Source organism: Zonotrichia albicollis, chromosome 4 (assembly GCF_047830755.1).
Source record: "Zonotrichia albicollis isolate bZonAlb1 chromosome 4, bZonAlb1.hap1, whole genome shotgun sequence".
Taxonomy (NCBI): Eukaryota; Metazoa; Chordata; class Aves; order Passeriformes; family Passerellidae; genus Zonotrichia; species Zonotrichia albicollis.
The window spans coordinates 58,358,724-58,373,742 of record NC_133822.1 but is presented as its reverse complement, the minus strand read 5'-3'; the positions used below and the strand labels follow the sequence as shown (position 1 = coordinate 58,373,742).

The 15,019-nt window shown below is 45.6% G+C and overlaps 1 protein-coding gene across 14 annotated transcripts in view; it reads right to left on the bottom strand.

Annotated features, from left to right (window-relative positions):
• FOXP2 (forkhead box P2) overlaps positions 1-4,505 on the bottom strand; it is a 402,265-nt gene extending 397,760 nt beyond the window's left edge. For 11 of the 14 annotated variants that reach the window (XM_074539930.1, XM_074539911.1, XM_074539921.1 and 8 more), the window contains exon 1: positions 4,366-4,505. The gene's annotated coding sequence lies outside the window, so the exon portion shown is untranslated. Of the gene's footprint in view, positions 1-2,527; positions 2,845-2,977; positions 3,149-4,365 lie in introns of those variants that run through there. The other 3 variants (XM_074539912.1, XM_074539913.1, XM_074539914.1) reach the window with 3 other exon arrangements.
• Between the last annotated feature and the right edge of the window lie 10,514 nt (positions 4,506-15,019).

Sequence of the window (15,019 nt, the reverse complement as noted above, 5' to 3'; positions counted from 1 at the left end):
AGTTCAAATGTTACTTTCTAACATCATCCCAAACTATACATTGGTAAAGCAATAAACATTGTAGCAACTGTTCATTAAAGAGATTATTTTCAGCTACTTCAGCGATGACAGCATAAGCAAGCTATTACTGACATTTTACAAACCACCTTTCTGACATGACACATGGTGTTGCCCTTAAACACAAACCTATCAGAAATGGGATTTAAAAAAAAACCAAAACAAAACAAAAAAATAGAAAGCAAAACCAGATTCAAATCTTGCAACAAATAACAGATGTCTCTTATAATTTGCAGTGAACATTTTGGAAGATTTTTAAAACAGTACATTTGATTAAGCTACTGAAAGCCTCAGAAAGAAGAAAAAAAAGATGATCAGGGCTAAATAATACTTGTGACACTGCTCCTTGTTTTTATGCTGGTGTAGAAGTTTTGAAATTTAAGTCCAAAGCTACTCTTAGAAATTATAACAGTAAGTAGGCTTATTCTGTAAAGGAACAAATGTGGAAGAAAGCCTTCAAACAACTAACAAGGAACTATTTTATTGCAATTTTAAGATTAATTTTAAGAGGTTTGTTTTTTACAGCTAAGATTTTCTACAATTTCATCACTTACATGATGCTTTTCTGGTGCCACTATTTTACACTCACAATCAAGAAAGGTATCAAATCAAAACAGGGCAGGGAACAGGAATCTAAATGACAAGTATTTTTTCTAACAAGGATTAGCTGAGAAGTATGCTACAGTTGCTGTGAAAAAACAGACAGTTTGCATTACTTCTAGACCTATTAGCTGTCACAAAATTTTAAAAGAAAAATCAGTTCCAATGTACAGAAAATTATCATTTTACAACAAAGTTGATAGCATTTTTATTTTGACTGTGATTTGCATTTTTCTCCAGTTAAAATCATTCCATGAGTACTTTTCAGTGACCTATGTGCTAAATCGTTTTCATTTCGTATGAGCAAGTGACCTCTTAACAATACAACCAACAAAGAAAAAAAACATGACTCGTAGGAACCATTCATTTTCAGCCACCATCACAATTTAATTTCTCCAAAATAAACCAGGTAAAAATTGAAATAGACTAAAAAAGTACTCCGTGTCCAAGAAATATTAATTAACCCCTCTATTGGAAAGATAAATACCAGCCCTCGCATATGGATGATGAAAAACAACGAGATTAAGTGACATTTTCAATGACACATAGCAAAACACTGCCACAACATGGATCACATCTCAGAAGTTTTCTACTGTTTTCAGCCCACTAGCCTCGAATAACTCCTGTGCATGCAATGCTGAACCAGGTAAATTTCTCAGAATACCAAAAGCTTACTCCAGCTCACACAAATTAGTCCTAAAAAAAAATCTTATTCTACAGTAATTAAAAAAAAAAATTAAGTCCAACAAGAACTTAAAAAAAAATAATGGAGTCTCATAGGAATGTTTCTAAGCAAATACACCATTATTTTTAAAATTATAGTCCCAACACATTCTATTATGGAAAGCATTAAAACATGTATAAGCAACAGATTACTACAGGAAAAAAAATGCAACAAAAAAAAAGCCAAACACCACCAAATAAACAAATCACTTCAAAAATCTGTGAAATATTCACCTGACTACTGCACAAACCCCAGCGCAGCTTTTAAAGAATACCATGTATTTACTGATTGAAATGTCCTGAACCTAGTATATTTCTTTTCCTCACACTCAAACCTATTCTAATCTGGTTGTTCCTTAGAGACTATTTGGTCATTTTACATAAATATTCACTAAACAGAAAGCTACAAAACATTTAGGTTTTTCCTCTCTCAGATGATATAAACACTGCACTGTAGCAAAGATCCCGTGACACAATGTAAAAATCGCTGAGGTTAAACTAAAACCAAAGAAATACACAAATATTTATGCAATTGATTCTGCTTAAGCTTCCTCCTAAGGTTACTGTTAAAGCTTAAAGCCTACACCAACAAGGCCTCATATGAAGCAGTGTATTTCAGGTGTTACATATTATCAAAATAAATTAGGATGTCTAACTACAAGCATTTTGGAAATGCTGTATTTGAAATACTCTTTCCTTCCCCTTAGCCTTTTACTGATCTACTATCCTGAGTAATTAAATGAATGATTTAAGCATGCAAAAATTCTACAGAACAAAACCGTTTTGTAAAGACTACATTAAAACTGCAGATTACTACAAAACGGGTATTTTGAGTATCTACATTTACATGAACAAATTATCATCGTCAAGAAAAAAACTTTAGAAAATACTTATTTGAATGATTAAAACCATATCCCACTTAGAAGGTTTACTGTAGCATTAGAGAAACCAATTTAATAATTAATCATATTTTCTTTAGAGTAATATTACTAGCAGTAATGTTTTTTCTTAATGGCTTTAAATTACTTAGCACACAGAAGAAAAAATTTAAAACTGTCAAAATATCTTAAAACTTTGACTTCTTCCCCCCCCACACACACAGATTAATGGGGAGATATAGACACTATGCACAACTTCTGAGTCCCACCTTCGTAAAAAAATTTCCAAGGGCCTGATCCGAGCCTGTGAAGTCAGTGGAGCGATTCCTACTGCTGCCAAAGGAAAGATTCCCACTCTCAAGAGTTGGGTTTGGATAGGGGCTCTCATGCACAGAAAGTCAAGGGAAGATCCTCTTTGGAAGAGGAACTTCTGTGTTTCTCTCGGCTCGTATGTACACAGGCAAGACTTCCTAGAAGTACAAGCGATTCCCAGGTACAGGGTACTGCCCGTTCCTCCATCTGTAGCTCTGCACTCTTTACTAATAGAGGACAACACCACAGATTCATGGTGGTTACTTTTGAGAATATTTTTCCCTGGAGAATACACCAGCAGCCCACTTTCTACCTGGACAATTCTCTCAAATTTTAGATGAGCGTTTTCCTGCCAGCCCATAGCCTAAGCTTTACGCCCCTCCAGTAGCTCCATCCCGGGACCTTACCGGCGCTCGCCGTTCTCGGCCGGGGCTGCGCTGCGGCACGGGCCCGCTGCCTGCCGAACCTGACGCGAGCCGATCTACGGGGGCAGAGCGGACCCGCCTGACGGAGCGCCTTTACCGGGGCCGTGCGGGCGGCACACGGCTGTCCGGCAGGGCACGGGCGGCCGGGAGCGCTGCCGCCTGCGCACCCGCGCTCGGCGCGGCAGGACGCGGAGCGGAGGCGCCGGCGCTCGCCCTCCGCGCTAGGGCTGCCCTGGCACTGCCGATGGCACGGCACAGTGCAGCCCGCTCCACAGCCAAGGCCGCCAAGGCCGCTCTGCCCTCACAATCTATCACGCTTCCTAAACTTTCCAAGTCCCGAAGCCCTCCTCAACTTCAAAGCCAATTTTAAGTGAAGGCCCCTGCGTACCAGGCACGGAGGCCGCCTCCGGAACCCCGCAGCTCCAACATCATTATTTATTAATTGTTGGGTTTAGGCAATTTTGTCTTGGGCCAGGAGACGACCGTGCTCCCTGCGCAGCCCAAACAGCGCCCGGGGGCACCGCTGCCCCACGGGCACCTCGGCGCCCTGCGCTTCCCCTCCCACGCCAGCGGGGGCGCCCCGGGGCAGCGCGGCGCGGGGCGCCCCGAGGGGGCGGCCGGCAGCGGCCCCTCCGCGCGGGCCGGCGGGAGGAGAGGCGGGGGCTGGGGTGCGCCTCTCCCTCCGGCGGGCAGGCGGGCAGGCAGCACACAAAGGAGAAACGTGACACGTTTCTTCACCCGGGCGTCTGCTGGGGAGGTCTCGGGGAAAAAGAAGAAAGGAAAAAAAAAAAGGAGGGGGGGAACCCAAAAAGCCCCAACACACCACCACACAAACGGGGAGGCAAACGGCGGGCGGGTAGCCGAGCCTCCCGCACACGCTTCCTCGGCAGCCTAGCCCCAAGCCCTCCCCGCCTGGCACTTCTCTACCCGAGCGGGGAGGCTACAGGTTGTTTGTTTTTAATTACACGGGGGTGGGGGGTCCGCGGCGCGGAGCGGCGGGAGGGAGGCCCTGCCAACCCGCAGCCGCTGCGAGTTGTTTTGGGGGAGCTCACACCGGCTCTCGCGGCGGGCCCGGCCCGGCCCGCCGGGCACGGCCCCAACTCCGGCCGGGGCACCGCAGGCTCCCAGCGCAGAGCGCGCCCCTGCCCCCCGCTGGCGGTGCGTGTTTGGGAGCGGTGCCACCGGGTGCCGGGAGACCTGACACATGTCATGCTGCGGCCCCGCCGGCCGCGGCCAAACTTTCCCGCGGCGGCGGCAAGTCAGTGAGCGGCGGCGGAGGGGGGTGGAAGCGCTGGAAGTAGCAAGTCACACCGGGGAGCGGAGGGAGGAGGGGACGGGTGTGCGGGGCGGGGTGGGGGGGTAGCACTTACCGGGAGGAGACACCGTGTAGGGCGTCCCGGCGAGCTGACACCGAGAGAGAAAGGGCGAGCGGAGCCGCGCGCAGCCGCGCGCACATACAGAGTCCCTGCGGGCGGAGCCGCGCGCGGGCCGGGGGAGCGGGGGCGGGCGGGCGGCGCGGGGCCCTCCGCGGGCGCGGAGCGGCGTCGGAGCCTCGCGCCCTCCCGCCGGCTGGCGCTGCCTGGCGCTGGCGGTGCTGCTCTCCCTCCCCCGGCGTGCGGGTCCGCCCGTGTGCGGAGTGTGCCGCCTGTGTGTATGTGTTTTGTTGGGAATGCGAAAAAAAAAAAAAAAAGACGAGGGAAAAAAAAAAAGAAAACCCGCCACACACCCCGGCTGCTTTGGAGAGACGGGAGTGCGAAGGGAGCCCTCCCTCACATGATCGCAGAGTGGCCTGCACAGAAGTGCTAATAACGCGGGGAGGGGTGGGGGGGAAAGCAGCGGAGGGGGAATGGCAACAAAAAAAAGTGCAGCGGGATGCGCCGGGCCGTGCCCCGCTCCGCCCGCGCCTCCCCCGGCCGGTCCCCGGCGGAGCGGGCGCTGTGGGTCGCGGCGGACGGCAGCTCCACCTGCTATGTAAACAAACCGTCGGGGAAGTTGTTTGCTGGCGGCGGCTGCCCCTTCCCGCCCCCTCTCCCCTCCCGCCGCCCTGCTCCGCCGGCTCCGTTAGACACAACGAGTTTAGCAGACGGGCGGAAAACAAAGCCGTGTGTTGTGCTGGCAGTGCCGGCCGGCTGCAGCCTGCTGGCAGCCCCCGAGGTGCCGCGGCCCGCGCGAAGGCAGCCCAGGGAACCCGGGCGGGAGGGGAACGGCGGGGCAGGCCTGGCCGATGGCAGCAGCTATGCCGGGACGCACGCGTGGGCCCTGAAAGTTTTCTTCTCCCGGGCCCCGGCACTTGGAGCAAGGTGCAGGACCCCCCAGATGTCCGCAGCAGAAACCGGCCTCTCCCTGCCCGTCTGGAACGGCTGCCCCGCCCTGGGGCTGCCGTTCTCCCCGGGAAAAACACTGCTAAGTGATTTCTGCGTGGGATAGGGTATCGGGGAAACGGGGAAAGAAGTGCTGGCATCGTGGCCATAGCTGGTCTTGTCCTCCCTTGTCCTCGCCGCGGTTCCCAGTAAATCGGCGCTGGGGATGTGTTTGGGTGGAAAGACCTTGCGTGGGCGAGGGAGAAAGCGGACGGCGGTGGCCGAGCGGAACGCGGGGTTTGTTATTTCGGAGCCCACCTAATTATCGCGCGGCAGCCCCAGCCTTAGCAGGGCTCTCTGTACGCGCCGAGGGCCAGGATCGCAAGTGACTGTCACTCAGAATTAACAGTCACCGCATTTATTAAGCACAATTAAAAATCCCACAAACTTTGCCACTCGCTGCTACAGGCAAGTGGCAGACCGCCTGCCCGCCGCGCCACTCGCTCCCGGGGCCGCCGGCCAGCCCCGGCGGGGGCACTGCCGGCCGCTCGCCACCGGCGCGGGGGGTGTGGGGGGGAAGCCGCTATCGCGGGGCGGAGCCGTCGCAACTCGGGGAACTCGGCGGGGCCCCCCGCGGCGGCCCCCGGCCCAGGCCGCCCCCCGCCCCGCCGCGCACCCTTCCGCCCGCCCGCGGCGGCGGGGCCGGGGGCCGGGGCGGCGGCGGGGCCGTGCGGGGCGCGGCGGGCCGGCCGGCAGCCAATGGGGCGCGGCCGGGTTCGCGAGGTGAAAGTTCAGCGCCGGGGCAGAGGCTCGCGGGGCCGCGGTGCTGCCGATGGGTGGCCGTAAAATATATTTATTTGCTACTCGCGGCTCTTTTGTCTCTTTGCCCCTCGTCCCCCCCCCCTTCGCCCCGTCGCTGCCCCGGGTTACCGGGGCGCTACCCGCTGCCGCGGAGGGCTACGAGCGCAACGGTTGCGGGGGACACTCGCGGCGCACCCCGCGGAGCCGTGGCACAGAATTCCCGCGGGCAGCCGCCCTCCACGGCTCCGCGCCCCGCGAGCCAGCGGGGCGGGAGGGGAACGGCGCGGGACCCGCCGCTACGCGCCCCGCCGGCCCGCAAACGAAATCGGGCCCCGCAGGCTCCGGCCGCGCATGGGCTCCGCGGGCAGGGGCGCGGAGCCTCGCGGGGCGCAAGCTGCCTGCTCCGAAGACCGCCGGCCCCCCCGTCTCCCCGGGCAGGAAGCGCGCCCCGGGGGAGAGGCAGCTCTCCCTCAGGAGCCGTCTGCGGTAGCGGTCAAATCCCGGTGCCGGCGGAAGGCAGCGTGCAGCGGCACTTTCTATGGGGTTAGCCCGCGGCACCGAACCGGTGGGACGGCGCGGCCCGGCCGCGGGCACCGCCAACTTCGCTGGGCGCCGGGCGACCGCGGCATCCCCCGCCGGCGGGACGGGAGCGGCGGCGTGCAGCGACCCGAGGCTCCGGCCCGGCTCTGCCCTGCCCTGCCCGGCCGCGGGCCGCCGCCGTCGGGCCGTCCGCTCTCGGGAGTGCCCGCAGCACTCGCAGCCCTCTCTCCGGGCTGCGCTTTGTTCCACGAGCCCCTCGTCCTGTTCAGTGTGGCCTCGCAGGCAGACCCTCTCTCTGGTGGGCACAACGTGCCGGGAACACCACGGCGCTTGGCCGCTAATATTGCTCGGCGCGACTTGGCAGTTCCACCCAAAATTAAAGCTAAACAAACACACACTTTCCCCACTTTTTTTTTTGCAAGGACGACTACGGTATAAAATGTGACTTGGCTTTCTAATGAAAAACGCTGGTGCGTTTTATTTGTTCCTGTTTACGGTTCAAGATTTCATCTGCACAATTGTATTTCTCGCTTGAAATAAACCGCTTTGAAACCATTTTCCTTTAATTAATTTAATGTAATTTCTCTGTGCTGCTGGCAGTGTTAGGTGTCAATAAGATCGCTATTTTCTATTAGGATTGTTTAGAAAGCGAACAAGAACACACACTCCTCTTCGAACTAGGTGCACTCCCTTTCCTCCCTGCGTACTGCTCCGAGACACTTGGGAAAGAGCAGAAAATGCTGGTTTTAACCGAAGTCAAGTCGAGGAGAATCTGTATTACAACATCAAAGAAAAGGAGACGTTACAAAATTGGTGGAGTTACACCACCATCTGTCGTTAAGCTTCGGGACTACAAAAGTTCAGACGTATAATAAATCTTAATGAGAGGTGGCAACTTTCTTTTTTTCTCTTTCATCCGAACTCCTGCCGCCCTGGCAGAGTGGGTTTCTCGGCGTTGGATGGTCCAGAGTGACAGATTGCCCATGCCTTCACAGACCTGTCTGTTCACTGCACCCTGCCAGGCCAAAGGGTTTCTTCTGGCACCTGATGTCCCCAAGAAGTTGCTCGTCAAAACACACAGGCACCAACTCTTCACAGTACTTTTTGTCCTCAGGAGGTTGCATTCATAAAAAAGAAGTTTAATTAAAAAAAGAAAAAAAGAATAAACCAACAAAACTAAATCACCCTCACACATTCAAACACTCTAAAAAGATAATAGATAAAAGATAAATTTAAAAAATAAAAAAAGGAAAAAAAACCAAACAGATCTTTTATGTTACAGTTGTAGGATTCAATTTAGCCCATTTTTTATACCTGTTCTGCAGTGGTGCATTCTGAAAAGGAACATATAGAAAACAGAACTTGGAATAATATATGTGAATGAGCTGTGATGGTCTAATACAATCTGTGATTGCTCTTAAAGCTTTAACTGCTATAAACAAATCCTTAAGCATAGAATGATTTTATATTCCCCAATGTAAACATGGCACCTTCTTGTCAGATCTCCCCATGAGACTTTAGTACTTTCTAAATTCTTCAGTTAAATGGCTTGCAAATGCCCATTTACTGTAGTTACTGAAGAATCATAAAAAGAAGGAATGTTTTCTTCGGGATTTTCTGAATCTTGGTGTTCTCAGAGGCCAGTTGGTTTTCATGTAAGCAGGGATCTTCACTGAACTCAACCACAAAAATAATCAAATTTATCATTGTTTTATCACGGTTCCTATTTTTAGACAAGTGTGGTTTAGTCAATATTGATCCAAATGTGTTGCTGGATGGAATGCTTACCATTAAAGGTTAACTTTCAGGCTGTTACTGTTTCACTGTGGAAATACACAGAACTTTGACTGTCTTCAGGATGGCATTTCACAAGTGCTCACAAACCTTACAAACCTGTAATTAGCACTGGGCATCTTGTAATATGAATCTTGTTTCTAATCTTTTTTCTAGGCCTAGAGAAACTCCATTTCCTATATCCTACCAGTAGTTGTTGACACTAAGAAGGAAATTCTCACTTTTAGTTTGTGGACATGTCAAAAGAGAGAAACTCGTTTCCTTGAAGCTCTATGTCCACTTTCCAGACTATCTCATAAAATGCAGAATTATGCTGCAGGCAATAAACACTTTCAGCATTCCTTTGTCTACTGTGTTCATTTCATGTTACTAATAAAAAATAATTTTGTCTTCTCCATAGTCAACGAAGCTCATTGTATCAGCATTAAAAGCTAAGGTTTGTGAGTTGGTGAAACAGGTGTTAAACATTCATCCTATTATAATAAATTTGTGCTACTTTGTCAGCTTTGAGAAGTGAATAGGCGATTACAACCAATTGCTGATTTAGGAACACTTGGTAAAAGACTTGTGTCCAAGAATTTGCTGACAATTTCAGTGTTTGCAGTGCCTACAGTTTTATATACCTTTAATAAACAATAATTTTAATTTTTAAGTAATTGAAAAGACATTATAGCAACAGAAAAAAAAATTAAAATACCAAGTAACTGAGAGTTGCTGGGGGAAAGAAAAATGAAGTATGGTATTCAAAGTTATCTTGTTCGAGTTGGAACAGATGCTGCCCTGAGCAGTACTGACCAAAATGAGGGATTACACTGTGCCACTTCAATTTCTTTGAAAGGGTGACAAAAAACACCCAAAAAACCAAACCCCTCCACACAAAACAAACCCAATCAAAAAACACAAACAAAAATATCCCAAACAAACAAACAAACAAACACAAAAAAACCACCTTACAAATTTTTGTGCAAATCTTGAAACTCGATTTCTGTATTAGAATATATGTCAAAATTTTTGGCATTATATTTTATATTGTATGTAAGGATGACCTATACAACTTTCTGGATTCTCTTCCCATTTTGTGCCAAACAGGCCATGCTGACATTTTGGGTCCTGGTCCCAACCATTAGTTGTACATGTGAAAGTCCTATTTAGCCAAAGGTGAGGAAAGTTTTAAGACTGCTAAACCTTTTGGTGAGTTTCCAAAGTATAACCCAGGGAGCAGTATCACAAACATACATAAACAAGTAGCTGTGTGAGTCTCATGAACAGCTCATAACTTCTGAAGAGTTTGGTATGTGACCTGTAAGGCAGTACTAAAATTTAGGCATGTAAATCTAAGATTGGAACCTTTCAAATCCTTGTTTAGATTCCAGGGGTTTACATTGATAAGGTGCCAATAAAATTGCTTAGGTTCCTAAGCCACTGTTTCTGAAAATACTCAAAATAATAACTGTCACATTCAGGATGAAGAGTTTGGTGAATTTCCTCAAGCTTACCAACCTTCTAAAACTGAGCATCTTCTGTGCAGCTGAGGATTAAATTGTAACTAGATAGAATGCCCTTAGAGCAGTCCTTGGAGCAGCCACTGACCCAAGGCTTCTATGTCCTGGGTAAACATCCCACTCTTCTGCACACCCACTCTTCTCCTACGGCTCCCACTGGTCTTTGACCCCTGTTCTGCAAAGGGACACTACAGCCCTACTCCAAATCAACCAAAACCCAAGTGCTTAGGTCATGGTCCTGGGAGGTGATTAATGGCTTAGGTCCAAGGAGGGTCTGGAAGTCAAATAGAATAGCAGCATAATTTAGCTATTTTATATATACATATATATACCTACAGACTTCGCAACCATTCCCCTTTGTTTTTAGTTTCAAACCATTGGTGAGAACACCTGTGGTTTTTATGAAATAAACCATATAAACACTTGTCTCCAAAAGAGGATTCAGGGCTCTGAATAGCAAAATAGCAAGGTATGACAACCTTGAGAAGGGCAGCACTTAAAGCAGCATTGTCTCTTCAGCCTTTTCTGCAACTGCTTTCAGCAACTCTGAGCAGTGACCACCGAATTTCACTCCAGAGTTCCCAACTTCCTCAGGCTGATGCAGATCCTGTTTTCAAGGTTATGGAGTATATGGGATTGCATACAGGGGCCAGATAAACCAAAAAGCAAGTTTAACTACAGAAATGAAGTCCTGACTGTAAAACAGTGAGTCTGCACAAGTACCACTCAGGTCTGAAGTCCATCTTTTCTATCTTGTGTTCATTTTTTGCATTTTTCTCCTTCATGATTTCCTCAGAGCAAAACAAGACTTAGGGACTTGTAGAAATTTTTCATTAAAGCTGGCAGAAATATTCCTGACAGAAGAATTTTAGTCTTTTATTTGTTCTGTTGCTTCTACTCTCCTCTTCCAGCTATAGTACTTTCTCACCCCTCCAGGAGAAGGTTGTGTAGACGTGCCTGTGCCACAAGCTATGTAAGCTCTTGTGGGAAAACATCACTTACAGATGAACTGCTCCAGTCACACTCAGAACAAACAAGGTGTGTGGGTTGGAGTAGAGGAACAGATGAGTGTACTTCTTGTGCTAAAGCAGCAAAAGATCTCTGATAAACTTGCCCCATTATGTCTTCACAGGGCACACCTGAGTTGCCCAGGGGCTATGGTTTAATCTCCCAGGGCGTAAACTCATCTGCCAGAACCTGAATTTTGTGGAAGGAACAGACAGGGCTCTACTTCACAAAAGAAAACAGGATTGATTCTGTTCTTTTCCACTCTAGATGTAGTTCTCAACATTGATGTTAGATTGAGTTTGTAATACCAAAAAGAGCATACAGTTATTTTCTAGGTCTTTCCTTTTAAGCCAAAAGTACTTACATTTAGGGAAACGTATGAGTAAGCAAACAACATGTTGCAGCTGTGCCCAGGCAATTCTTTCCTTTGATAACACAGACACACAGACCACATTAAAGATGCAAAATTCAGTTCAGTTTCATGATGTTTACACATCTGTACCAACATTCTGAGAATTCTAGAAATTTTGTCAGTATTTAGGTGGGGGACAGAGTATTTGTCAGTATTTAGTTTCAAGAGACAGAGCTGTCTTTTTAAAAACCATTTCTATGTTATAAATACAAGTTAGCATGCATTAAGTAGTCATCTTTCCACCCACAAGCACTTTTATAGAATTCATGAATTTGGGAAGTAAATTGAAAGCAGACTCTGGATGTTAACAATATGGTTAGATACAGGAGTTTTACACTAGTCACACTGAATAAACAAGCTCATTTTTCAAGTTTAATTAAGAGGACTTCAGGGACAACCTCAGGACACATATTTTGAAGTCAATAGAGATACTGCCTTGTAGATGTGAATTACAAAATTATGTGATTCAGGAGCAGCAAAGTAACTTTATTTTCCAAATTTGTATAAGCCTATAATCAAATAAATACTGCTTGTTTCCTTAGCATTCCACTTTTCACTTTCCTTCACCAGAAAAAAACTGCTTTTTTATTGCTACAGCTACACATCCAACACAGCTAGGAGAATCAGAGAAATTTAGGATAAGTTACCACCTAAACAAGTGGATATCATAGTGCTGTACTTTAGATTGTCAGTTATTTTACTCATTGTGTAAGAAAAAAGCAGCAGGCAAAGACAAGTGACTCAGAAAAACAGTATTTTTTTGGAACAAATTATTGCCAAGGAGAATTTCTATAAGTTTAACTATTTCCTACCTAGTTGTTAAAAAGGGGGGGAAAAGAGTTTTAAAAGACACTATATTTATTTGCACAGTCTAATTTTTTGGTGGTAGACATCTTTTCTTTTCATGACAAAAAACTTCAGCTATTCTCAAATCCTGCTGGTAATTCCCTGTTACTGACTGTGGCTGAACAGTGGACTGTGCTAGCTCCTGTGGTCCATATTCCTGCACGAGGCTCCAGCTGAAGCTCAATCTAGTATTTGGAAAGTTTGTTGAGGCAGTTGCTTGAGCCATATGTACCTTCCTACCTCAATCCAACAATTTTGTGTGCTTTTGCTGGAGTGCCTTGTCCCAGAAATCTGGCAGTGAGCATCCTGGCTGTAGGAGAGAGGTCAACATTTTCCCATCAAAGGAACGATTGTTCCATCCATGAGTGTCCTTTATTTGTCAGACTTTCAGAAGTCACCACTTTAGGAATGAAGTCAGCACCTATTGAAGAAGCAAGATTATCAAAGGGTACAGCTGAACGTTGAATATTTGGTCTTGAAAAGAGCTTAAATGGATGCTGACTTCTCAAATATCTCTTCTAGCTACACATATAAAATTCTGGCATTCTCTTTTATTGAAAATCTACTACTGCAGCACCATGCTGCACTACATGGATGCCCAGAAAACCTTTATTTTGGACCTGCTCCAAATCCATGTGGAAAAAAGGAAAAGCAGTAAGTGCCCATTTGAAGAATTACCTGTGCAGCAGATATGTCTGCCTACTTCTTACAGTAATTTATTGAATTTAATATAACAGGTGAACTGGTGCTACTTGCTGTAATAGAGGTTTAAGAGGGATTATTCTAGGAGATAACTGCTAGTTTATTCATGGATTTTAATGGGAGCTGGTTTGGGCCCAATACAAGTGTTGCCTGAAAACCTGCTCAATGCAAGCATTGCTTAAAATCTACACAAAGATTGCTGTTTTCACTGTGACTATCACAAGCTAACTGCAAAATATATGGAGACAAAGAATTAAAATACAAAAATACTCAATAAACTAACAATAAATCAGTAAGGTATGCTTCTTGTTTTCTTTATATTTATATGAAATTAAATTCATGTTATAGTAGTCTGCATATCACAGACTATTTAAAATGTGCAGTTTAAATATAGAAATGGGAAAATAGTTTGGCATTTCAAAAATTATACAAACAGAACTTATTTTTTTCAAAATTAAGCTTTGACTTCTTTTTTGGGCATGTTTGAAAGGACTTCAAATACTGTAGAGAAATTTTAAAATAGTTAACTATGAAAGCAACCCTGAACACCTTCTGCACTGTCCTTTGCTAATAACTTCCGCTACCCACACTGATACCAATGGATATGTAAGCAACTATCCTATGACATTGCAGTAGTGAATTAACCCTCATACCAGAACAGAAACACTCATCCTGAATAATATTCAGGTACTGATAGCAAAATAAAAGACCAAATTCTGTACTGTACATCAGTGTCAGGAACCTAAGTGCTGAACACGTGAAATTGCTATTGTTCATTTATTAAATGACTTTGTCTTAGTTGTAAAAAAAGCTGATAGAAATATTTATACTATTGAATTTTCAAAATAAATGTTGTAATCTCCTTAGAAAAAATGTAGAGCAGGTAAGCAGAAGTAAGAACAAAACCAGCAGAATTGTAGGCACTTCCTTAGCAATCTATTTTATGAATGATGTGGTATCTTTAGGTTTCTTAAATTGTTAGATGAGACAGGACATTCCTGTTGATGCTTTGAATCCCTGTAATGCCTTTGAATTGAGTACAGGGAATGAGACAAGCTAACTTTCAAAATTGAAGATTTAGTTTGGCTAATATGTGCTATAACCACCAATCAGAAGAATGACATCTTTATTTACAAGTTGGGACAAACTACAAACAAACACTAAAACATGAATGTCCCAGTGGAGCAACAGGGGCTGTCCACTGCAGAGTATCAAATCATACTGTATGGCAGTACTTTAAGTATCTATCTGTAGCAATGGAGGGAGAATGATTGTTTTAAAACTAGGAAGATAACACAAGCATAACAAAATAGCAATAGAATTTTAAAGGAAATTTATACTTACCGGAAATAATTTTTTAACTTAGACAGTTTTATCCACTGTAAGATATATTTAGGGGACAGAGTCATATATGGAAAAATCTGATGACAAAATAAAAAAGATAAAGCAGAATGATTTGATCACAGCACATGATGAATAAACAGCTTTCAATTTTACAGCAATAGAAGAGAACAATAAACAGCAGCTACAAAAGCGAGAGATTTTTAAATAAATAGACACAGATAACTGATATTCAAGAGACTTACAAGAGTTGGATGAGCTTTTGCTTTAACACGAATATAGATTTCCAATAAATCTAAGAAAACAAATGAAGTTCTAAAAGAATGGAAGAATGCAAAATCTCTAACTGTATTTCTAAGTGGTAAACAGGACAGCATAGACAGGCTTGTCAATCTCATACCAGTAACAAACAATGGATTAAAATACAGGCTAAAGTGATACATGGGGAGAAAGGAATGCAAAATGTGGAGAGGATATTTGCTGGAAGGGAATGGGTGTGAGACAAAACACCTGTGTTGGAAAAGACTCAGCACTTTTAAAAACACACAGGGATCAGGATAGATAATAAACAAAACAAAATTCTTGCTCAGGCATCAGTGCTAGCTGTGATCAAAGGAATGTGTGTCTGCAGTTGTAGAGAGATGGTTAAAACTTAGGCTAACGGAAGGGTAATAAGAATTCAAATCAATTTAATAAACCTTTATTGCAATATCTGCAATATGTTTTGATAATAGTGGGATCTTCACTCTAGCAGACAACCTGCAAGATATTCCAAAGG